Source organism: Malania oleifera, chromosome 7 (assembly GCF_029873635.1).
Source record: "Malania oleifera isolate guangnan ecotype guangnan chromosome 7, ASM2987363v1, whole genome shotgun sequence".
NCBI classification, from domain to species: Eukaryota; Viridiplantae; Streptophyta; class Magnoliopsida; order Santalales; family Ximeniaceae; genus Malania; species Malania oleifera.
In genome coordinates this window covers 18,224,777-18,250,046 of record NC_080423.1, presented here as the reverse complement: position 1 = coordinate 18,250,046, position 25,270 = coordinate 18,224,777, and the positions used below count along the sequence as shown (strand labels likewise).

The 25,270-nt window shown below is 38.0% G+C and overlaps 1 protein-coding gene across 7 annotated transcripts in view; it reads left to right on the top strand.

The window, feature by feature from the left end:
• Window positions 1–25,270, top strand: part of LOC131160538 (crossover junction endonuclease EME1B-like) — a 75,814-nt gene that overhangs the window by 34,272 nt on the left and 16,272 nt on the right. The gene's annotated exons all lie outside the window — the stretch shown is intronic.

Below are 25,270 nucleotides of genomic sequence, written 5' to 3'. Positions count from 1 at the left end.
TTAAAAATCTGGCTATTTAATCGAATGGGAAAATGGTTGGATAATTTTTATTTCTGATAGAAAAAGAAAATTTCATTAATAAGAGCGAAGAATTTACAAGAGGGAGAATGAGACATCTCTTGAAAAAAATCTGGAACAAACCAGAAAAAAGCAACTAAAAACTACAGAAAGGGAAAAGAATCAACAAGCCAGCACATTCCTCCAATCTCTTTGAATCTTGTGGAAACTATTCCCTCTTAAAAACTCCAAACCAATGCACCACAGTGATGGTTGGATAATTAATTGCTTGGTTTTGTATAGTAAGAGAGATGTATATAATAATATTAGAGATGAAAATTCACCTATTTTCCTTTCTCTCTGTGGAGCCCCATCCCAAATTATGCAATTTGGAAATTTGAAAAGTGTTTGTGTCAATGCCCATTTTGACCCATGGGGTGTATTACTTTGGAGCATTGATCCTAAGAGAGCTAAAAAGGCTATTTTCAATGGAGAGGGCCCTTCAAGGGACTTATGCATTTTATTGGGTTTAATTGGGGCTCAAGGAGTCTCTTTGAGGTCTCAGGGGGCCTCTTTGAAGTTTAAAAAAGGCTCCTTGCAGTCTAAGATGCCCAATTTGAATTCAAAAAAGGCTCCTTGGAGTCTTAGGAGCCCAAGCGCTCAAATACATGCAGCCCTAGAGCATAACTTGGAGCTCAAGCATGCCTCCAAGGACCCTATTGTCCATTAATTTATTTTTTGGAAACCCTAGCTTCTCCTTCTTGCCTATAAATAGGAGGGAGGAGAACAAGGGAAAAGAAGAGGGGGGGGGGGGGGGAGCATAGTAGTTAAAAGCGCGCCCTAGGTGCAAGGCGCAGTGAAGCGAAGAGGCTTGCGCCTCAAACCAGGTGAGGCGAGGCGACTTGCAAGAGGCGATGCTAGGCGAGACGAGGCGCACTGGGGCGACAGGCGCAGTGAGTCGCGCCTTGTGACTTTTTAGTCATTTAAAGTAGAGAAATAGCCACAGCCAGACCCGTAGCCCTCATTTGACTCGAACGAACATTGCCCTAGCCCTTCTCGGCCCTTCGAAGCCCTTCGTGAGTTCGTTTTGCACATTCGAACAAGCAAGAGCCTTCGCGATCCTTCGAACCAGCAACGTGAGCTCGTCTGCGAGCCTTCGAACCAGCCGGAAGCCTTCGCTACTTCGTCTTCAAGCTTCGAACCAGGATCGTGAGTTCGTCTTCGACATTTTGAAGAAGCACGACCCTTCGCAACTTCGTTTCCAACCAGCAGGAGCCCTCGCAAGTTCTTCTTCTTCTTCTTCCTGCTGCCTGCGTGCTGCGTGCTGCTGACTGCTGACTTCTGCCTGCTGCCTGCTGCTTCTCTTTTTCTTCTTCTTTATATGTAAATATTTTCTTTAATTAATCTAAGCTTATAAATTATAACTAATATATAATATTTATTTATTTTACTGAAATTTACCTACTGTTTTTAAATTTGTAATATTTAGTTTAATTAATGTAAGTTTATAAACTATAACTAATACATAATATTTATTCTTTTTATTGAAATTTGGCTACTCTCTTTCCTGTTCTTCTTTATATGTAATTACTAATTAAATATTTAGTTTAATTAATGCAAGTTTATAAATTATAACTAATACATAATATTTATTATTTTTACTGAAATTTAGCTACTATTTTTTAATTTGTAATATTTAATTTAATTAATGTGAGTTTATAAATTATAATTAATACATAATATTTTTTTTATTATTGAAATTTTGCTACTATTTTTTGATTTGTACTCTTTTCTTTTGATGTTGAACTATGTTGAATTGTTGACGCTTTTGGGCTAAATTTTCAATTTTATAATTGAATTTTTTGGCATTTTAAATTCTAATATTACTATATATTCATATGTTCATATATCAATTACCCCAAATAGACATTTTACACCATTTTAATAATTGTGCGCCTCACCTTCAATTTAGCTACTATTTTTTAATTTGTAATATTTAGTTTAATTAATGTGAGTTTATAAATTATAATTAATACATAATATTTATTTATTTTATTGAAATTTTGCTACTTTTTTTTGATTTGTACTCTTTTCTTTTAATGTTGAACTATGTTGAATTGTTGATGCTTTTGGGCTAAATTTTCAATTTTGTAATTGAATTTTTTGGCATTTTAAATTCTAATATTACTAGATATTCATATGTTCATACATCAATTACCCCAAATAGACATTTTACACCATTTTAATAATTGTGCGCCTCACCTTCATGAGGCACGCGCCTTGGCTTCAAAGACCCTTTGCGCCTCGGCTCGCCTCGCGCCTCTAACTACTATGGGGGGGAGAGAGCTCAATTGTAGAGTGAAAAGAATAGAGTGATTTAGAATAGTGGGGTTTGGGAGCCAAATTGGAGAGAGAGAAGGGGTAGGGTTTAGGTTAGAGTCTTGAGAGAGAGAGAGGCACGGCTACACAAGATAAGATAGAAGTTTGGGCAAGAGAAAAATATAAGAGAGAGAGAGAGAGAGAGAGAGAGAGAGAGAGAGAGAGAGAGAGAGAGAGAGAGAGAGAGAGAGAGAGAGGCATGGCTACACAAGAAGAAGAAGAGGAAAAAAAAAAGAAGCTAGGGCTGCAAATCAACAAAAAGAAAAGAAAGAGAAGAGAGCACACAAAAAGGAGTACATCTTAAAAATGTATGAGTTCCATGCAAAGTAGCATTTTTATGTTTATACTTTAATGATCGGTTGCTTCATGTTTGATTTCTTTGGTATATTCGTGTTTAAAGGAGTGAGCTTTGAAGGGAGTTAAGGAGTTTGGTGGCTATGGCAGCATGCAGCTGCTGTAAAGCAGCAAGAAAGGGGGGCTGCTTTGTGTAATTTTTTTTTTAGGGTTTATCATAGTGCTGTGAGCAGCAGCAGTTAGGGAGGCTGTTAGGTTGTTGTTTTAGGGTTGTTGAGATTCCATGGTAAAGGAGGCTGCTGGTTTTCTTGTAGGGGTCGTGTATACAGTAGCAGGGAGGCTGCTGAAGTATTGTTTTTGGGCTATAATGGGGTTGTATCTAGATAGCAGCATGGAGACTGCCAAAGTGCTTTCTTTTGGGGGTGTTGGGGTTGGTTTACAAGCAGCAAAAGGGGGTTGTTTGGTTGTTGTTTCCTTAGGGTTTGTTGAGGAGTCGTGTGTATACAGCAGTAGAGGACATGGCTTGCAGGCCTCAGGACAGTGCTTGGCCGTGTATAGGCCACGGCAAAGGGGGCTGCTTGCATACTATTGTGGCTGTAATTGGGTCATGTTTAGACAGCAGCAAGAAGGCTGCTGGAGTGCCTCTTGCTAGGGCAGTTACAGGGTAGTTTTAACAGCAGCACAGGGGGGCTGTTGGAGTGCTCTCTTTTAGGGTTTTATTAAGGTTATTTGGGTTCTTCTTCTTAGGGATTGTAATTGGGTTTGGGTAGACAGCAGCAAGGGGCTGTTCTCCTTGAAGTTACAGCTGGGTTTGGTTAGACAGCTGAAGGCTGCTTGTAGGTTTCTTTAGGGTCATTGATGGGGTGGTTTTCTTGTTGAGTTCATGTTTTTCCCTTGCTGTGTTTGTTTTATTTTCTTGCTGTGCTGATATATATGTGAAGGTAGCAGCGTGTGGCAGCCTTAATGGTCGGGGCTCGGGGCATGATTGGGCTGAAATTGTTTAGATTTATTTCTTGCATGTTCCCAGATATTTACATATGTTTAACCTCCATGCCATGTATGCTCGTTTGTACATCATTGTGATATCATTGGCGATTCTAGTAGATATTCATGGGAGCATGTTTCGGATAGATAAACATTCCCCTTCTTGGTTTGAATGAATGCATAGTGTAGACACCTCAATTTGTCTTGGGCTTATAAAACTAAATTAGACAAAAATTTATTTCATAAAATGGAAAAAATACAGGGAAATAAGCTTTTACATTGAAAAGAACAAAAAAAGATACAGAAAAGAGAAAAAAAAAAATCAGATTCTCCAATTCCATGCTGGCACTTGCACACACGTACAAAGGAAACAATTAGGAAATCAGCAATAAAAATTGATTGATTTTTTTTATTTGTTTGATCCATTTTTTTAAAAAAATTGATTGATCAAGTTTAAATGTTGATTTATGCTGATCAATGCTCCCAAGCCTATAAATGGAAGTTTTTTGAGAGGGATAGGACATACATGGAAGAATAAACAGTTAGGAAATCAACAATAAAGATTGATTGATCTGTTTTTTAATTTGATTGATCTGTTTTTTTTTTTTAATTGATTGATCAAGTTTAAATGTTAATTTGTGTTGATCAATGTTCCCAAGCCTATAAATGGAAGCTTTTTGAGAGGGATAAGACACACATGGAAGAATAAACAATTAGGAAATCAGTAATAAATATTGATTGATATGTTTTTGAATTTGATTAATTCGTTTTTTAAATTGATTGATCAAGTTTAAAAGTTGGTTTATATTGATCAATGCTCCGAGGTCTATGGATGGAAGCTTTTTGAGAGGGCTATGACACACATGGAAGGATAAAAAATTAGGAAATCAGCAATAAAAGATTGATTGATTTGTTTCTTAATTTGATTGTTCCGTTTTTGATTTGATTGATGGAGTTTAAATGTTGATTTATCAATCAAATTTAATGCTCCCAAGCCTATAGATAGAGGCTTTTTGAGAGACACAAGGACAAAATCGTAGAGATAAAAATTGTGTAAGCCATTATGTGAATTCTGATCGAGGGTGAGATATAGAGATCGTGAATTGGAGATACTATAAAGGAGTAAGAGGAATTCAAAAAGCTGTTGAAGGAATCCAAGAGGATAGGGGCAATTGCAGAGTTGGTGGAACTAAAGGTTTGAAGAGGAATTAAGGAGATTCAAGCAAAAAGCTAGTGGCAGAGAAGAATTGAGAAAGGGGGGGGGGGGTGAGAAGACTGAAAGAGTTGAAGACTAAGGTTGGTTTTGTTTTGTTTTCGTGTTCTGTTTTGTTTTCATGCTCAATTTTTGATTTTAAATTATACAAATCTAGTAATTTAAAAAATTTTGTTATGCAATTAACCCGTTGAGCCGACGCATTAACCAAGATTCGACTCGTGGACCCAAAGACCCGAGATCTAGGTCCAATTTGGACTTGGGTCCATTGACTCTTGACTTTGCTCTTGGCCTAAAACCCAACTGGTCCTAAGGTGACTCAATCTAATGTTCCTAAACCCATTTGGGCTAGAACATTTAAGCCCAAGTTCATTCTCGAATAAAAAAGTCAAACCTAATTAGATCAAGCCTTTGCTTAAGCTCAAATCCTATGACCCATTAGCCAAAACCCATGACTGAAGGAGTTGAAGACTAAGGTTGGTTTTGTTTTGTTTTCGTGTTCTGTTTTGTTTTCATGCTCAATTTTTGATTTTAAATTATACAAATCTAGTAATTTAAAAAATTTTCTTTTGAAATTAACTCGTTGACCCGACGCATTAACCAAGATTCGACTCATGGACCCAAAGACCCGAGATCCAGGTCCAATTTGGACTTGGGTCCATTGACTCTTGACTTTGCTCTTGGCCTAAAACCCAATTGGTCCTAAGGTGACTCAATCTAATGTTCCTAAACCCAATTGGGCTAGAATAGTTGAGCCCAAGTTCATTCTCGAATAAAAAGGTCAAACCTAATCAGATCAAGCCCTTGCTTAAGCTCAAATCGTATGACCCATTAGCCAAAACCCAAGCCCAAAGCCTAAGTCTCAGACCCAATTAGCCTTCAGCCTAACCACAAACTAAGCCCAAGCACTTAAACTAGCCCAATCACAAATCATGCCCAATTGGGCCTAACCTGAGCGAACCTACCCCTTAACCCAACCTAGCCTAACTCGGGTCAATTGACTCAGCATCATCACCCTATTTGGACAAGGAGAAACTGTGAGAAAATTTACTAAGAAAACAAGAAAATATAGAGCAGAAAAATAAAAAAAGGGGAATGCGTAGACTTGTCTGTTGGTTCATTTTGATATGGGTTTGAGGGTTACATTCATACTTCCTTCGTATCTTCCAATACCTGCAAAAGAACATTGAAGAGAAATCAAAGAGAAAAGAAACATGGAAGAGAGATCCGAGAGAAGAAGAAAGGGTGAGAGTGAGAGAAGAGAGAGTGGTGAGAAAGATCTGCGAGAGAAGAGGAATAGAGAGAGAGAAAATGAAGAGAAAAGGAAAGGACAATGAGAGGAGAGAGGAAGGAGAGGAGGGAGAAATGAGGCGGAAGAAGGGGAGAGAGAGAGAGAAATGGGTTTTTATATTGGATCTTAGTGGGACGCGTGTCACCGTACAAACGGTGACATGTGGCGCAACCAGAACCGTTTGTTTTGAGGGTGACGTGGAGCTATCTTGACCGTCCAATCTGTGTTTTCTTAGGATGACTGGATTTACTGCCATGTCAGCAATCCGCGTCAATCACTCTAAGCCACTTGGGAATTGCCACGTGGTAGGTGACGTCACGTGGACATCACTTGATGTAGAAAATTCAAAAAAGAAAGAAAGAAAGAGGAAAACAGAGGGTTTGCCATGTGGTGGGTGACGTCATGTTGACATTATGATTGCTCAACCCAGATAAAAGAAGAAGCTAGAGAGGTCGAAAGAGCAGAATGGCAGAAGAGACTTCGTTTTGCTGAAGAAAAAGCTATAGGGGTTGAGTTAAGTATTTGAGTGCTTGATTGGCAAATCCTTTGTTTTTTGTTTTTTTTTTTTAAATTTTCTGCAGTAGGGTGACGTCAGTGTGACATCACCTACTACGTGGCAGTTCCCAAGTGGCTCAGAGCATTTAACACGGATTGCTGATGTGGCAGTAAATTCGACTGTACAGAGAAAACACAGATTGGACGGTCAGGATTGCTCCACGTCGCCCTCAAAGCAAATGGTTTTGGTTGCGCCATATGTTACTGTCCGTACGGTGACATGTGTTCCATTAAGATCCAATATAAAAACCTAATTTTCTCTCTCTCTCTCTCTCTCTCTCTCTCTCTCTCTCTGATCTTTTCTTACACCTCATTTCCCTCTCCTTCCTCTCTCATCTCTTTCCTCTCACTGTTCTTTCCTTCGCTCTCCTTTTTCTTTTTCTTTTTCTTTATGTTTCTTTTCTCTCGCAGATCTTCTTTCTCACCACTCTCTTCTCTCACTGTCTCTCACCCTTTCTTCTTCTCTTAGATCTCACACTCTCTCTCACCCTTTCTTCTTGTCTCATATCTCTCTTCTATGTTTTTTTTCTCTGATTTCTCTTTTATGTTCTTTTGCAAGTTTCGGAAGATATGAAGGAACTGTGATTGTAAGTCTGTAACCCTCAAACCCAGATAAAAAGAACCAACATACAAGTCTACCCATTTCCTTTTTTATTTTTCTGCTCTATTTTTTATTTTCTTGTAGTTTCTCGTTGTTCAAACGGGGTGATGAGGCTGAGTCAATTGACCCAAGTTAGGCTAGGTTGGGTTAAGGGGTAGGTTGAGTCTAGTTAGGCCCAATTGGGTTTGATCTATGATTGGGCTGGTTTAAGTGCTTGGGTCTAGTTTGTGGTTGGGCTGAAGGCTAATTGGGTAAGAGACTTGGGCTTTGGGCTTGGGTTTTGGCTAATGAGTCATAGGATTTGGGCTTGAGCAAGGGCTTTGTCTAATTGGGCTTCAATTTTTTATTCGAGAATGAACTTGGGCCGAATTGTTCTGGACCAGTTGGGTTTAGGGGCATTGGATTGAGTCACCTTAGGCCAACTTGGGTTTTGGGCCGAGAGCAAAGTCGAGAGTCAATGGACCTAGGTCCAAATTGGACTTGGGTCTTGGGCCTTTGAGTCCACAGGTCGAATCTTGGTTAATGGGTCGGGTCAACTGATCAATTTCAGAACAAATTTTTTTAAATTACTAGATTTCTATAGTTTAAAAGAAAAAATTGAGCATGAAACAAAACTGAACACGAAAACAAAACAAAACCAACCTTAGTCTTCAACTCCTCAAGTATTCTCGGCACCCCCCCCCAAAAAAAAATTCTTCTTTGCCACTAGTTTTGCCTGAATCTCTTGAATTCCCTCTTCAAACCTTCAGTTCCTCCTACTCTGCCATTGCCCCTGGCCTCTTGGATTCCTTCAACAGCTTTCTGAATTCCTCTTACTCCATTGTATCTCCAATTCACAATCTCTATATTTGACCCTCGATCAAAATTCTCACAATGACTTACATGATTTTATCTCTATGATTTTGTCCCATTGTCTCTTAGAAAGCCTCCGTTTATAGGCTTGGGAGCATTAAATTTGATTGATAAATTAACATATAAACTCAATCAATCAAATAAAAAACATATCAATCAAATTAAGAAACAGATCAATCCATCTTTATTGCTTATTACCTAATTGTTTATGCTTCCATATGTGTCCTATCCCTCTAAAAAAGCTTCCATTTATAGGTTTGGGAGCATTGATCAGCATAAATCAACTTTTAAACTTGATCAATCAATTTAAAAAAACGGATAAATCAAATTAAATAATAGAATAATCATTCTTTATTGTTGATTTCCTAATTGTTTATTCTTCCATGTGTGTCTTATTACTCTCAAAAAGCTTCCATTCATAGGCTTGGGAGCATTGATCAACATAAATCAACATTTAAACTTGATCAATCAATTTTAAAAAAAACGAATCAATCAAATTAAAAAACAGATCGATCAATCTTTATTGTTGATTTCCTAATTGTTTATTCTTCCATGTTTGTCCTATCTCTCTCAAAAAGCTTCCATTTATAGGCTTGGGAGCATTGATCAACATAAATCTTCATTTAAACTTGATCAATCAATTTTTTTAAAAAAACTGATCAATCAAATAAGAAAAAATCAATCAATCTTTATTGCTGATTTCCTAATTGTTTCCTTTGTGCGTGTGTGCTGGTGTCAACATGGAATTGGAGAATCTGAATTTTTTTTAAAAAATTTTCTTTTATGTATTTTTTTTGGTTCCTTTCAATGTGAAAGTTTATTTCCTTGTATTTTTTGCATTTTATGAAATAAAATGTGTCTAATTTTGTTATATAAGCCCTAGACGAAATTAGGGTGTCTACATAGAATTGATAGTTTGATCATAGTTGGTTCATGCTCTAGTTGTTCTAATATACTTTGTATGCAAGTTATCCTTCCATGACTTCTTGAATTAATGAATGGTGAAGAGTAGTTGTAGTTTCTAAGACTAACATGAGGGCTTACTAAACGCATTGATTTGGTGAAATATGTCTTTAAAAGGTTCTCATGGCATGCATGTAATTGGTCTTATTAATGAAGAGCTAATTGTGGACATTGAAAATTTGTTCCAATCATTTGTTTTTGCATCATAAGTAGTCTCTAATGTGCTTTAGATTGCTTGTGCTTACTCATTAAGAATATGTGCTGTCCCTACCATTTTTGTGCTAGTGTGATTTGTTTGTCTCCATCTTTATTCTAAACCTTTGACCTGGCTGATGATGGGATGGCTAGGGGAGTCTCATTGTATGGTACTCTTCCCTTGCTCAACCTTAGGCGCCAGGCATATGCTTCCCATTCAACCTGTATGGGCAAACAGAGTCGACATTTGCGCCACAATATTGAAGCTAGGAATAAATTTAGAATCTTCTTTCTAAAAGAATTTTTTTTGAACCCTTCTCAATTTAACAAGTTTCAAACTTCTTTTCCCGTCCAAATTCAAACTTTCCATGTTCAAAATTTCAACTCCTTCCTTTAATATCCAATGATGAACTTAGTAGTTCACTCAAAACCTTCCTTTTTGTCAAAATGGAAACTTCCCTCGCTTTTTTTTTTTCTTTCAATTTTTCAAATCCTTACCTTTAATGGTAAGTGATAAATTTAGCAATCTTTCAAAAACTTTACCTTCTTATCAAATTGAAAAATCTTCCTCTTCCAAAATTTCAAATCCTTTTCATAAATGATGATTGCCTTAATTAAAGATACTCAATCTAATGAGAATAATTTAGACATCCAAGATTCCCAAGCCTTCAATTCAAAGGTTGACTAAATATCTGCATTAAAACCCTAATCTCTTGTCAAGGATTTTCAAATCTCAATCAAGGGTTGGCTAAATCTCAACATTAAAACCTTGGTCTCCAATCAGGGATTTTTAGACCTCCAATCAAGGGTTGACTAAATCTCAACATTAAAACCTTGATCTCTAATAAGGGATCTCCAGTTAAGGATTTTCAAACCTCCAATCAAAGGTTTAATAAATCTCAGCTTTAAAACCTTGATCTTCAAACAGGGATTTTCAAACCTCTAATCAAAGGTTGACTAAATCTCAGCATTAAAACCCTAATCTCCAATTAGGTATTTTCGAACCTCCAATAAGGTATTTTCCAAATCTCCAATCAAGGGTTGACTCTACTTTTGCATTAAAACCCTAAAAACCAATCAGGGATTTTCAAAATCATCCATTACGAGTCAGCCCGATCTTGACTTTAAACATTGATAGTCAATCTAAGATTTTCAACTCTTCATTAATGATGGATTATTTCAACTCTTTATTAAAACTTGGTATCAATAAAGAAAATCCTCTACTCCATCAACATTTATTTCTTTAATTTCAATCACTTATTCAAAATTCAAACCAGAAACCTCTTTCACGTCATCCAATCCATGATTGAAATTAAAATTTGATGTTGAGGTTTTCTAAATCATTATTCCAAAGGAATGAGGCATCTTTGAATCTAAGGCAATCAATTAAAACCTTTTTTCATCATCTCTTTGTCAAAACTTAGGATATTTTGATGCCAATTCCTTTTTCAAACAATATTTTGTCAGGGCTTTTATCCCTGTTTGTTTGGACTCTTGGATAGTGATTCTTCCCTAGATGATCAAAGGGGGATTTTCCTTTCTTTCTTCCTATTCCTTTTTATATATTATTTGGACACACACACACACACACGTAGTAGTAACTGTTTTTTGAGCGGGTATTGTAGGGTGCTGGATGGCTAATCTCCCTTAGAATGGTTGGTCTACCACCTTCCCTACAGATAATACCCTTGAATCCGTTTTCTCTGGACCATAAACCTTTTTAGAGTATTTATTTTCCCCTTTGTTTACCATATAAAAAAAATAATACAGGTGGTGACTTTGCATTTTTCCATTTTTGTGTTTTTTTGAGTCTACTCTACCCCATTTTAGTATCTTGTTTGGGGATAGCCAGCCATAAGCAATTTCCCATCTACTGGCGCACCCCGGATCCGAATTTGGTGTCAACAGTTTGGAGTGGGGATTTGGGGGTGGGGAGGATTCCATGGGCATAAATTGATTGGTGAGGGTGGTGAGATATAAGTTTAGTGCCAAAAACATTATTTTACGCAATGTCATCAGTTCATTAACAATTTAATGTTAAATTTATAAACTTAAGTCTTGAAAACTACGGGTTCATGAATCCTAATCCCTTTATTGGACGGGGTTGGGGAGAAATAGGGTAAGGATGGGGCTAGTTTTCTTTTCCAAGAGCAGGGATGGGGAGGTTGGGAGAGCTGAAACTGGCCTGGCAATGTCTGATTGTCATCCCTAAAGAGTACTGAAAATGAGATGATTATGAAATAATCAAGTTTAATATGTGTCAAGCACAATTGTGAAATATATGAAGATGTTTTGAATTTTTTGGAGTGAAAATATTTAAGTTGTATTTGTTTATTTATTCTGAAGTTCTTGTAGCAAATTAAGAAAAACCTATCTATTTATTTTTAAGTTATTGTAGTGAAATATTTTACCCTAAACTTTTTTTTTCACTTTATTGCTAAATTAGTGTGGCTAAAGATGCTGTACTACTGCATAATGATGAAAAATATTTTCAAAAACTAAATATTAGCAAAAAAAAAAAAAAAAAAACAATCTTAATATACAACTGATCATTCTCGGTGGTCACAGGTCATGGCTCCACTATTGTGCCCAATGACCTTCGTGTTTCCAGTTTGTATGGTAAACTGGGGTTCAGAACCTCAGTCGGGGGGGGGGGGGGAGGGTGCCGAGGACTGGGAAGGCATACATGGAATATTTGAATAATTGTTCATTATTAAAAAAAAAAGAAAAAGAATCTTAATAGACAACTGATCATTCTCAGTGGTCAAAGGTCATGGCTTTGCCATTTTGTCCAGTGGCCTTTGTGTTTCCAGTTTCTATGGTGGACACGTGTTCACAACCTCAGTCGGGGGGGGGGGGGGGGTTTGGAGGGCTAGGAAAGATTTTCCGAAAAAATTGTGCAATATATGTCAGGGCATGGAATATTTAATTAGTTGTTTATCATTTCAAATCTCATCAACGACTCAGACAAAAATTTGCTAGCAGAAAAAGCAGTGACTGCCAGATTACTCTCTTGGGGACCCTTTTGTCAGTAGTGGTTGTAAAGCCTCATTAATTTAAAAACAAGGATCATGGTTGTAGGGTTCCTTTGCGGTTGTGGTCGTTTTCTAACCTTCAAATCAGAGCAGAGATGGAAATAGAGAAAAGAGAAAGAATCGTTTTGTTCTTTTGTTGTTGTTGGATTTTTTTGTTTAATTTTTTTTGGGGAAAAGGTTGGAAAAGGATGATCTGGGTTAGAGTAGGGGAATACTAGGGGTGTACAAAATGTCATAATTTTATATTTTATGGAGAAAAACTTTAGAATCTAGAGGCTTTAGGATAAGTAGAAATAAGACAAAATATATGAAATGTAATTTCAGTCATGGTAGGAGGAATATTGAAGGAAATAGCACTAGTAGATTTCGATAACTTGGATCTATTATGCAAGTTGAAGGAGAAATTGAAGATCTAATGCATAGGTTTAAAACAAGTTGGGTAAAATGGAGAAGTGCTTCAACTGTGCTGTGTGATTGTAGAATGCCCAAAGGAAAGTTCTACAGGATGACTGTAAGACCAACTATACTATATGGATTAGATGTTGAGCGACTAAGAAACAACATATCTAAAAAGTAAAAGTTGCTGAAATGAGAATGCTAAGATGGATGATGGTATAACGTTAAAAGATTAACTAACGAATGGTTATATTCACGGTAAGTTAGGCATAGCTCCTGTAGAAGATAAGATATGGGAGGGGCAACTTAATTGGTTTTGGCACCTGCAACATAAGCCAAATAGTGCACCAATGAGGAAGAGTGAAATAATTACTGTGAGAGACAGTAGAAAGAGTAGGTGTAGACCTAAAATAACTTGGAATTAGATAGTAAGGATTTAATAGCGCTGAATATTTTGAAGAAAATTGCCCATGATCGCATCATTTGGCAGAAAAGGATTCAAGTAGCCAACCCCACCTAGTGGGACTTAAGGCTCGGTTTGATGTTGTCGTCGTCGTCGTCGTCGTTATTGTTATTTAGTTCTATACTAACTTCCGTAAGTATTTGGTCATTTTATTATAATTCATAATGTCCTAACTTGAGTAATTATTATTATTAAAATATTTAAATATTGTCTTGTTTTAGCAAATTTTAAATGATGGAAGTTGGGGTGTGGGTGTGACATTTTGTACAAATGGTCCAGCTCCCCTAGCTTGTAGATCTTCGATGTGGAACAAGTTTGCTCCCCTAGTTTGTAGATCTTTGATGTGGGACAATGAGTTTGCCCCTCTGCTGTAGGAAGGTTGTGCACTTGTGTTGTGCTGCCCTGCCTCCCATGATTTCCATCTCACATTGGCTGTGCGTGGGAAAGGATTAGATTTCCCCCCCTCCCACCTTCTCACATTCCAGCTCATTGTCTGGGCTTGAAATAGAGGCCTGGATAAGGCCCTCACCCCTTGATGCATTCAAATTTTGACTAGCTCCCAAGGATATCAATAATGCATTCCAAAGATTTGAAAACAGAATTTAACTGAACCAAATCAGAAAACTGTCGAATTGATCTTTCTTTTAACTGACAGTTTACAGTTCAGTTTTGGTTCATGAAATTTCAAAACCGAATAGTTTGTTTTGGTTTCGATTTTGCTGTTAACCAAACCGTATAAAACTGATTACACCCCTAGTTATTACACTAGACCAACTCTTTGCACAAAAATTTCTCCTGAAAAATCAACTTAGCTGACATATCTGTGGGGGAATTTTCTTGAGCTGAACATACTCTCTCCACTTTCTCAGGTAGCTAGCTGACATCAATGTGCTTAATGCAGGAATAGTGCATGGTACCCTCGCTTGAGTTTTTCATTTGTCATAGCGCACCACATACTCAGCCTGCTTCAAACCTAGCTCTTGAAGAAATATTTTCAAGCTAATTATCTTCTTCATTAATTCTGTGGCAGAAGTGTTCTCCCCATTAGTTGTAGAAAGTGCAACCCACTTTTGTAAGTTAAATTGCCAAGAAGTGCCCCCCTGCAAGTATACAAGTAATGAGTAGTAGAACTTCTATGATTGAGATAACCTGACGTGTCAGCATCAGTAAAGACTTTTGGAACTGGTTTAGATCCTCAAACATAAATACACCTTGGAACTCCTCAGATATCAAATTATTCACTCCCCATTGTTCTCCCCTGGGATTATCAAGAAATATACTTACATCATCAATTGTGTAGATAATGTTTGGCTCAAACTTCCAACTGCCAAGGAGTAAGGAGCAATTGCCATGCCTTTACTCTCTGCCTAGTTGTCGGACATGATTTCTTACTTAAATTTGGGATGACCAGCAAGTGAAGTGCTACTGATTTAGCATTGTGCATTTTTGAATTTGTAGTTCCTGTGCAAAGTACTTCTCTGGTGACAAACCCGATATTCTAGCTTTTTCTGCATGAACAGCCTTCTGTAAATTTGTTGTGCTGATCCTAATTGCTTCACGTCAGAGGACTTGACTATTTTTCTTTCAGCATGTTAATCAATTGATCCTGTCTTACTATTAGCAGATCATTGACATTAAGAAATAAAATGATATGACCATTGCCATAGAATCTTTCAAGTGGAGACTTGGATCAAAATGATCTCTTATATAGACAGGAACCACCATGATTCAAATGGTCAAACCCCATTTGTTACACTGCCTAGATGCTTGCTTTAACTTATTGAGACTCTTCAACCTTCAAATCATTTTTTGTTTTCTTTCAACTTCAAAACCTTCCGGCCACACCATACAAATCTCCTTTCATATCTCCATGAGTGAAGGTAGTTTTCACATCTAACTACTCTAGCTCAAGGTTCATGTCAATGTTTTAAAAGGCATTCATGGAGGCGCGCCTTGATGCATTTTTAGCATAAAATGCCCTAAGACGTAACTTGAAAGGTGTAAATCCTAAAATGTGTTCGCCTCAAGGGAGAATACCTACGCCTCAAGACAAAAGGCGCGCCTTTTACGCCATAGATGGGAAGGCTATGCCTTTTGGGAGCAGACTGATTTAAAATATTAAAAAAAAAAACAAAAAAACAGAATTGATAGGGCTTTGACGAGCATTAAAACGCCACTCTCTTGATGGTCTTCTTTCTTCCAAGCTTCTGTCTCTCTCTGATGACTCCTCTAGCTTCTCGTCTCTCTCCAACAACCCCTTCGGATCTCCCGTCTCTTTCCAAGCTTGCGTCTAGTTTCGAAGACTGCTCTAGCTTCTTGTCTCTCTCCAACGAGTTCACTACCCTTTCCGACCTCTCATTTGCCTTCGATGACCCCTTTTGATGTCTCTTCTTTCTCCGACGACCCATTCGTACCTCTCGTCTCTCTCTAGTGACCCTCGACAGCCTCTCGTCTCTCTCCGCGACCCCCTACAGCCTCTCTGCTTTGAGGTCTCTTCTCAGTCTGTGGTCTTTCCTCAAACTAATTCGAGTATTCAACTCTCTCTAGTGCTGTATGTCACAGACTCCCAAGAGACTGCCAATGTCTTTAAAAATTATGTTTTATATTTTTCTCCATTATTCTAAAATTTCTCATTTTTATAATATATATAAATGTATTTTATTTATTAATTATTTTAAAAAATATAGTCCCAAAATGCTTATGCCTCAACGCCTTAAGGCTTATGCCTTGCCTTGCGGAGGGAAAAACGCCTCGCCTTACGCCTTCACCTTTTAAAACATTGGTTCATACCATTTTCCAAACCAATAATTGCTTAAATGGATGCCATTTTAACCAATGGAAAGAAGATTTCATCAAAATCAATACCTTCCTTTTGTCCAAACTCTTTGACCTCAACTGAGTTTTGTGCTTACCAAGCTTATCATTTCCATCTCTCTTTAGTTCCTTTCTTCCTTTGGGAAGTTCAACCAACTCATTCTTGCAATTTTTCTACAAGAATCTCATTTCTTCTTGCATGGTGCAACCGCCTATCTTTATCAATGTGAGTTAGTTCCTGAAAACTCTCTAGCCCCCCAGCCCCCCCACCCTAAAGAATAATAAGGAGAATATGCTCAAAAGTAGGACTTCAAGTTGATGATTGACACTCAACACAATTCATGGCATGTTACCATGAACTTCTTTATGCATGTGTCTTCTATCTATGGGATGTTGTGATGGAGAAGGAGCATATGAGAAATTGGGAACTAGCAATCGTACTTATAGTCGTTTCACTTTTCTATAGCCAAGCACTCTCAAGTTAAAACCAAATTAATTAACTGAAAAATTGGTTAATTTGACTAAGTTAATTGGATAATTTAGTTCAGTTCGATACAATTATTATTATTTTTTTAATTTTCGGGTTCAGTTAACAAAAATTATGACTTCCCTTCTCTCCCACTTCACATCTTTGGGGGTATCATTCTCATAGAGAGAAATGTGCTTTCACATCTTAATATGAAACGGTTAGGGAGAGGAAATGTTTTTTTTTTTTTTGCTTTAGAGTACTCTCGAGAATAGATCTAGCAGAGATGGGGTGGGGATTGTAGCTCAGAGGATTACAACATGCGGTTGTGAACCACAATGTTGAGGGTTCAAATCCCTTCTTGCCCACAATCGTCTTAAAGGAGGAGAACCTTTCCCTCTGGGGGTAAGAAAATCATGAGCAGGATAGCTAACCTGAAGCTATGGAACTCTTGGATATGGTCTTTTGTTGAAATGGGAAATGGAATGGCCTTACTTTTTTTTTTTTTTAATTTATTTTTTATTTTATTATTGATCTTATCGTGAATGATGGTATATTTCATACAGTATGCATGGCCCAATCCACATATTTTTTTTGTTTTTTTTTGTTTTACGTCTTGTAACTCTTCCTCACCCAGGCTTGGGCTGAATAGATGACCAGGTACAAATATTAGTAGCATAGTAAAAATGTATCCTTTGTTTTTAACATGCTTGTTTTCTATTCAATCCTTCTCCTTCTTCTTGTTGTTGGATATATTGTTTGCACACATCTTTTTTTTTTTTTTTTTCCCAAGCCTCTAGTGAGTTATAGATGGAATTCGAAAAGGTCAAATATTTGATGATTCCATATTACATGATTGAGTTACGAAAAATTCTGGATAGGTATCCTACATATGAACTGAATTCTTTTTGGTTAAAAGATCTCCTTATAGTTGCTCTTAGACAATTAAGAGATTCTTTAAAAGAATTACAAGGTTTTTATACTTTTGGTGGCAACATGCCATTGTGGGGTTGGTCCCATTTATGGAGTCAAATCAATACACTCCAGCTGATTAGCAAATTAATGGAAATATTATTGTGTGTTTTTGTGTATAATAAAATATATTTAAAAAATAGAAAGAGTCATAAGATTTCTTTAGCCAAATTAACTGAATTAACCAAAAAATTATTTGGTCGGTGGATGGATGATTTGTTAATGGTTGGATAATAGACTAAATTTGATTCAATTTGGTTAATAAAAATTAAATCAGAATTTTAAACAAATTAAAATTACTAAGTGAGAGTGATCTGCATAGTGATTTTGATTATGATGGAGGGATACTTACAGATGAGGTTGGTGAACAACTTGGTTTTGGACCTGATTATTCTGATTTTATGTGTGTTCCTTCCTTTGTAGTCTCCATCTCCAGCGGCTGATTTAGAGGGAGTTCTTGGTTTGGGAATGATAAAATAGATGTGGAAGAAGACAAGATTGAGCAGAATGAGGCCAGTATTTTTTGTCTGCCTTTGTTTCTCGTTTTCAACATTTGTTGTATAAGAAGGGTTTACAGTAAGCTGAATCAAAGGGGAAGGAAGTCTGCTTGGATGGTGGTTAAATTAACCTAGGAAGGGACTCTGGGAATTATCTAATTTGCAGTGCTTGTCAACTATGAAGGAAAGGGATTGAAAAGAGTTATTTTTACGTAGCAGTTTGTTTGGGATTTTTTGAGGGGTGGGCAGTTGTGGTTTGGATTGCCTTTAATCTTTGTTCTAATTTTCTTCATTGAGGATTTTTGTCCTCTCTTGTTTGTTTTCTCTTTCCCTCTTAATATATTGTCTTTTATTATCTGAAAAAAGAAGTACCAAGTGATTGTTCCCCACTACACGTTTCTCAATCTGAGTAACTGTCTCATTTTTGTGGAAGACCATATCTTGGTTTCAAATAATCTTCTTATTTTCTATATCCCATAGCCAGTAGCTTGGCAGGATGAACTAGTACTAATTACTCGCTCAATTTCCTAATTCTCCACTTGTAGACTTTCCTCATCAAAGGAGAGTACTGCCACTTCGTTCTCCATGGTGACACTAGATCTAGTATTTACATCATCATTATTATTATTTTTAGTAAGTACCTTTTTCTACTCTTGTTTCATGATTTGGCAATTTATACTCAATTGTCCCTTGTGATCAAAATGGTAACGGCTGCTTCTGCCCCTGGACTTTGACTTGTTCATTTAGATGTATGTAATGGAAATATCTTGTATTTCATTTTCAGTAGCTTCCTCACCAAGAAAGCTTTCTTTGTGCTATTTTCAGATGTATAGACTCTCTAGCTTCTCTCATAGACCATAGGTAAATGTCACATTTGACACGTCATGAAAAACACTGAAGTCCTACCATTGGCTAGTGATGTCAATGGCCTTATAATTAATTTTTTTCCCGTTCTTTCTCTTGCATATCAGTAGGCTTGGCCTTTTCTCCTCCTACAGGCTCAAGTTCATCCAAGCCTTTTGTAGTACACAATATCCTGCACCATCGATTTCCAAGTTGCGATTTCCAAATCACCCAATTGGTGCCATTTAAAATTATTCATCATACTAGAAGCACCTTCATCTTTATTCACATTAACCTACTGCAGCCGCCAACATATACTTGCTCTAATACCATTTGTTGAGGACTTGGAATGACAAGCAGTATAGTTGTGTGTAAAATACAAAAAAAGAAAATTATAGAAAAAATATGGCAAAATATGCATGCCAATCTCCATGCAAATAAATAATGCAACAGCAGATGCTATATTTGAGGCATAAAACAACTGGGAAAATATAAATATCACCCAATAAACTTCCAGTCCAATACAGGAATGGTCTCATCACAAAAACAAGATTTCCACAACTTTGAAGAATGCCCAAATCCTACCGAATTATCCATGCTGTGTCACGGTCCGACTATTTTCACACCCTTGCAAAGGGCCGTGCAGCGCTAGTTAAAGCACTCTTGTTTAACTAGCCAGCCTATCGTTTACCAACATTCATCCACGAAATACTTTCATTGACATACATTCAAATAGTAGTGGAAACAGTAATCAATTTATGAAAGTTGTGGCAAGCAAGTAGTAAACATTGAAGCAAACGTAATTCATTAACAATACTATTGGGAATTAAAAACAAATTCCGAAACCTGTGAGAAACAAAATAGAGAAAGAATACACGCCAAAAAAAAATGAATCACACGCACAAGACAGTATTTACGTGGTTCGGTAATTTTGCCTACGTCCACAGAGTTGCAAGGATTTCACTATTATTAGGGAAAAATATTACAGAGAGTGCAGCGGTACAATACTCTCCCTCTCGCTCTCTCGCGAAGTTTGATCACAAACCCTAATCACCCAAAAACAATCCTTTTATATGTTGTGCATAGGGTTTCGTTCCAAATGGGCCCAAGAAATTTTCCTGGGGCCGTTGCCCCCGGACCCCCAGTACGGCTTGGGCCGCTCCATGGACTAAGCCTTAGGATAGAAATCTCTCATTAAATAAAGGTCGAGTCATCATCCAAATTTAACACAATTAGGCTCCACAAAAGCCCAACAAATCTCCCACTTGGAGACTAGTTCAATCACCAATATCAACTGCAATCCTCCCAAATGAACAATCCCTCATCCCTGCAACTCAACCTCCTGTTCTTAAGCTAGAAGACCAACTGAAGCTGCACACAACTTCAGTTTCTCAATAGTAACACCCTTAGTCAACATGTCTGCCGGGTTCTTAGATCCACATTTCTTCTCAAGTATTACCAGCTTATCTTCAACAAGGTAACGGATAAAGTGGTATTTTGTCTGTATGTGTTTAGACTTTGAATGAAAAGTCGAATTTTTGGCAAGAAAAATTGCACTCTGACTGTCATTGTGTAGAATGTTCATCTTCTGCTTCTTACCCAATTCATCTAAGAAACCACGTAGCCAAATCATCTCCTTTCCAACTTCAGTTGCTGCAACATACTCAGCTTCTGTAGTAGACAAAGTAACAATCTTTTGCAAATTTGAAGCCCAAGATATAGCTGTACCACCTAGAGTAAATACAAATCCAGTAGTACTCTTTCTACTATCATTATCACCAACAAAATTAGCGTCTACATAACCCTACAGTTCCAAACTTGCACCTGTGAAGCAAAGACATGTATCTGATGAACCCCTCAGATATCTCAGAATCCACTTTACTGCCTCCCAATGCTGCTTTCCTAGCCTACTCATGAATCTGCTCACAACTCCCAGTGCATGTGCAATGTCTGGCCTTGTACACACCATAGCATACATCAAACTGCCAATAGTTGAAGCATAGGGCACCTTGCTCATATGGTCCCTTTCTTCTTCTGTCTTCGGTGACTGTTCCTTGCTTAGTTTGAAATGACTACCCAAAGGTGTGCTCACTGGTTTAGCTTCATTCATGTTGAACCTGCTGAGAATTTTCTTCACATACTCTGACTGTGAAAGCCTCAATGTACCATTAGCCTTGTCTCTAATGATTCTCATTCCAAGGATTTGCTTTGTAGCTCCCAAATCCTTCATTGCAAACTGTTTTGACAATTGCTTCTTCAGATTATTAATCTCCTCAATGCTAGACCCTGCAATGAGCATATCATCTACATATAAAAGTAAAATGATGTAAGAATTGTCAAAGAACTTAACATAACAGCAGTGATCAGCTTCACATCTCTTGAACCCAATTTTATGCATAAAATTATCAAATTTCTTATGCCACTGTCTTGGAGCTTGTTTTAGACCATACAAGCTCTTTCTCAGTTTGCAGACTAAATTCTCTTGTCCCTGGACAATGAACCCTTCTGGTTGAATCATGTAGATGTCTTCCTCCAAGTCACCATGAAGGAATGCCGTTTTCACATCTAACTGCTCAAGATGTAGATTTTCTGCAGCCACCATTCCCAGTACCAGTCTAAATGTCGACATCTTCACAACTGGAGAAAATATTTCTGTGAAATCAATGCCCTCCTTTTGTTGGAACCCTTTGACAACTAATCTGGCTTTGTAGCGCTTGCTACCATCATGTTCATTCTTTATTCTGTATACCCACTTGTTGTGCAAAGCCTTCTTCCCTACTGGCAATTCAGTTAGTTCCCATGTCTGATTCCCCAACAAGGAATCCATCTCACCCTTCATGGCTAACTCCCACTTGCTTGAACTTTTATCCTGCAAGGCTTCATCATAACACTCTGGCTCACCACCATCAGTTAACGAGAGATAATTTAAAGCAGGTGAATAACGCTGTGGAGGTCTAATGGCCCTGGAAGATCTACGGACTGCAGCTATAGGTGTATTTTGATTTTCTCATGATTTTACATTCTCCCTATCATCTTCACCCTTTTCCTGGACAGTAATTTTAGTCAACTCATCTAAGTTAATAAACTCAGATTTCTTCTGATCTATCGTTGTGACATCTGACACTACAGTTGACCTGTCCTTGTACATAACCTATTTATTAAATATCACATTTCTACTTCTGATGATTTTTTTTTGTTTTGTTCATCCCAAAACCGATAGCCAAATTTCTCATCACCATAGCCAATGAAATAGCATATTTTGGACTTTGCATCGAGTTTACTACGAGCATCAGAATCAATATAAACATAAGAAACACAACCAAAAACTTTTAAGTGAGAAAACTTTACCTCTTTATCGCTCCAAACCTCTTCAGGAAGTCTAAATTCCATGGGAACTGAAGGTACTCGGTTTATCAGATAAGCTGCAGTACTAACAGCATCAACTTAGAAAGTTTTTGGTGTCCAGCATGCAATCTCGTACTCCTAGCACGCTCATTGAGAGTTCTGTTCATGCGCTCAGCCACACCATTCTGCTGTGGGGCCCCAAGAATGGTCTTTTCCATTTTGATTCCATGTGCAGCACAATACTCTATGAACCCTCCATCTATGTACTCTCCTCCGTTATCCGACCTCAAACACTTTACTTTCAAACCTGTCTCTGTCTCAACCATGGCCTTCCATTTCTTAAGAGTTTCAAATACATCATATTTATTTCTCAGAAAATAAACCCATACCTTTCTGGTTTAGTCATCAATGAAAGTAACGTAGTACCTTGAACCTCCAAGGGATGCAACGGGAGAAGGCCCCCACAAATTTGTGTGCACTAACTCTAATTTTTCAGCCTTCGGTGTTCTGCCACTTTTCAAGAAACTCACCATTTTATGCTTTCCTAAGATGCAACTTTCACACAAGTCAAAATCAACGGACTTCAATTCCGGTAGTTTCCCTTTTGACAGTAGCATCTTCATTCCTTTCTCACTCATGTGAGCAAGTCTGCGGTGCCATAAGCTTGTATCAGTACTTGGTTCAGCAACTGCAATTGTGTCTCTTGGACTTGAGGTCATGTATAGAGTACTAGATTTCTTTCCAAGAGCCAATACTTTGGCTCCCTTTGTAACCTTCCAAGTGCCACCAGCAAACAACATTGCATGCCCTTCATCATCAAGCTGTCAGATAGAAATTAAATTCCTTCTCAGGTCAGGAATATGTCGTACCTTCTCTAGTAACCAAACAGACCCATTGGGCAACAACATTCGGACGTTTCCCATACCCACAACATGTAAGGCTGTACCATCAGCCAAATACACCTGACCAAAATCTCCTGCTACATAGTTCTGTATGATTTCATGGTGTGAAGTGGTATGAAATGAAGCTCCTGAGTCCAAAACCCAATCATCAAGTGGATTGTCTACTGCAATAAGTAGTGCATCCTGTACCTCTTCTGTTACAACATTAGCAGAATCATCCTCACTCTTCTTCTTAAGACTTTTGCATTGTCTCCTAAAGTGACCCGTTTTCCTGCAGTTCCAGCATTGTCCCTTTTGGCCTGATCTAGATTTACTTCTGTTTCGATTACAGTTTCTGGATTTTGATCTACCCCGATCTGAATTTCGGTCATTACCTCTGCCCCTGGTCTCAAGGTTTAGGGCAGAGCCAGATCCTGAGGTTTCACCCGCATCTCTTCTGTGAATCTCCTAAGCTAGAATTAAATCTCGTATATCATTATGCTTCAGTTTTTCTTTTCCTGTAGAGTTGCTTACTGCCATCCTTATTGCCTCCCAACTGTTTGGCAACGAAGCCAAAACGATCAGTGCACGAATCTCATCATCAAAATCAATTTCTACAGACGATAATTGATTTGTGATAGTATTAAACTCATTCTGATGTTGTGCTACTGATGCATTCTCTGCCATCTTCAAATTAAATAATTTCTTCATGAGATGTACCTTGTTATTTGCTGATGGTTTTTCATACATACCAGACAGAGCCTTCATCAGATCTGCTGTAGCCTTCTCATTCACAACGTTGTATGCAAAAGACCTAGACAGAGTCAATCTTATAACTCCCAGTACCTGTCTGTCAAGGAGAGTCCATTCCTCGTCCTTTATAGTAGTAGGTTTTTCTCCTAGCAGCGGTAGATGTAACTTCTTCCCATAGAGATAATCCTCGATCTGCATCCTCTAGAATTCAAAATCTGTGCCATCAAACTTTTCTATTCCAGATGCCTTTCCTGCTTCCTCTGCCATTGCTCCCACTCGAGCCTAGCCCTAGGCTCTGATACCAGTTGTTGGGAATTAAAAACAAATTCCGAAACCTGTGAGAAACAAAATAGAGAAAGAATACACGCCAAAGAAAAATGAATCACGCGCACAAGACAGTATTTACGTGGTTCGACAATTTTGCCTACGTCCACTGAGTTGCAGGGATTTCATTATTATCAGGGAGAAATATTACAGAGAGTGCAGCGGTATAATACTCTCCCTCTCGCTCTCTCACGAAGTTTGATCACAAACCCTAATCACCAAAAAGCAATCCTTTTATATGTTGCGCATAGGGTTCTGTTCCGAATGGGCCCAAAAAATTTTCCCGAGGGTGTTGCCCCCGGACCCCCACGAGTACGGCTTCTCCCCCACTTATGCGGTTAACGTCCTCGTAGACTTTGGCAGTAGGTACACTTCAAGTTTGTCCACGAACGGTTGAATATCTTTCGTAGAAATCCAGCTGATGTCTTTGTCATCAAGGCATTTCCACTTCACTAGGAACTTCTGCCGCTTCTTCCTTGATGATATGAACTTTCTGTCTGCAAGGATCTCTTCAACGTCGTGTCTGTCAGGTTGCATTGTCTTCAACTCTGCTCTATTGAATTGACTTCTGCTCAGGTCATTGGTGTTGGCGTTGAACGGCTTGAGGCAACTGACATGAAATTGCGGTCTTCTCCCCCGATCTGCCCACTTCTCCATCTGCTTAGAAGCTTTCTCTAGATTGGCTCGAGCAAACTCTACATTTTGTCTTAATTCTCTGGTGAAGATGTACGCCCTGGGACTCTTTCGTCTGTACGACTCGCCCATTGTGTGAGGTAACAGCGGCAGCTGGCCTGTAACAAGCTCAAAAGTGCTCTTGTTGGTTGTTGAGCTCCTTTGGGCATTGCCACAGAACGGAGTCACATCAAGTAGTTGCACGCCATTCTTCTAGTTGTCGTTGACAAAATGGCTCAAGTACTCATCTAGCAGCTCTCTAAATCTCTTCATTAGTTGGTCTGTCTGTCGGTGATAACTCGAAGAGATGTCAAGATGTGACCTGAATATCCTGAACAACTTTGTCAAAAAGTTGTCAGTGAACATCAAATCTCGGTCACAAATAATAACTTGGGGAACACCCCAATGTTTCACAAATGTCACAAGGAACAATTGTATTGTCTCCCCTGCCAAACTGTACTTTGGTGTGGCCTTGAAAGTATCAT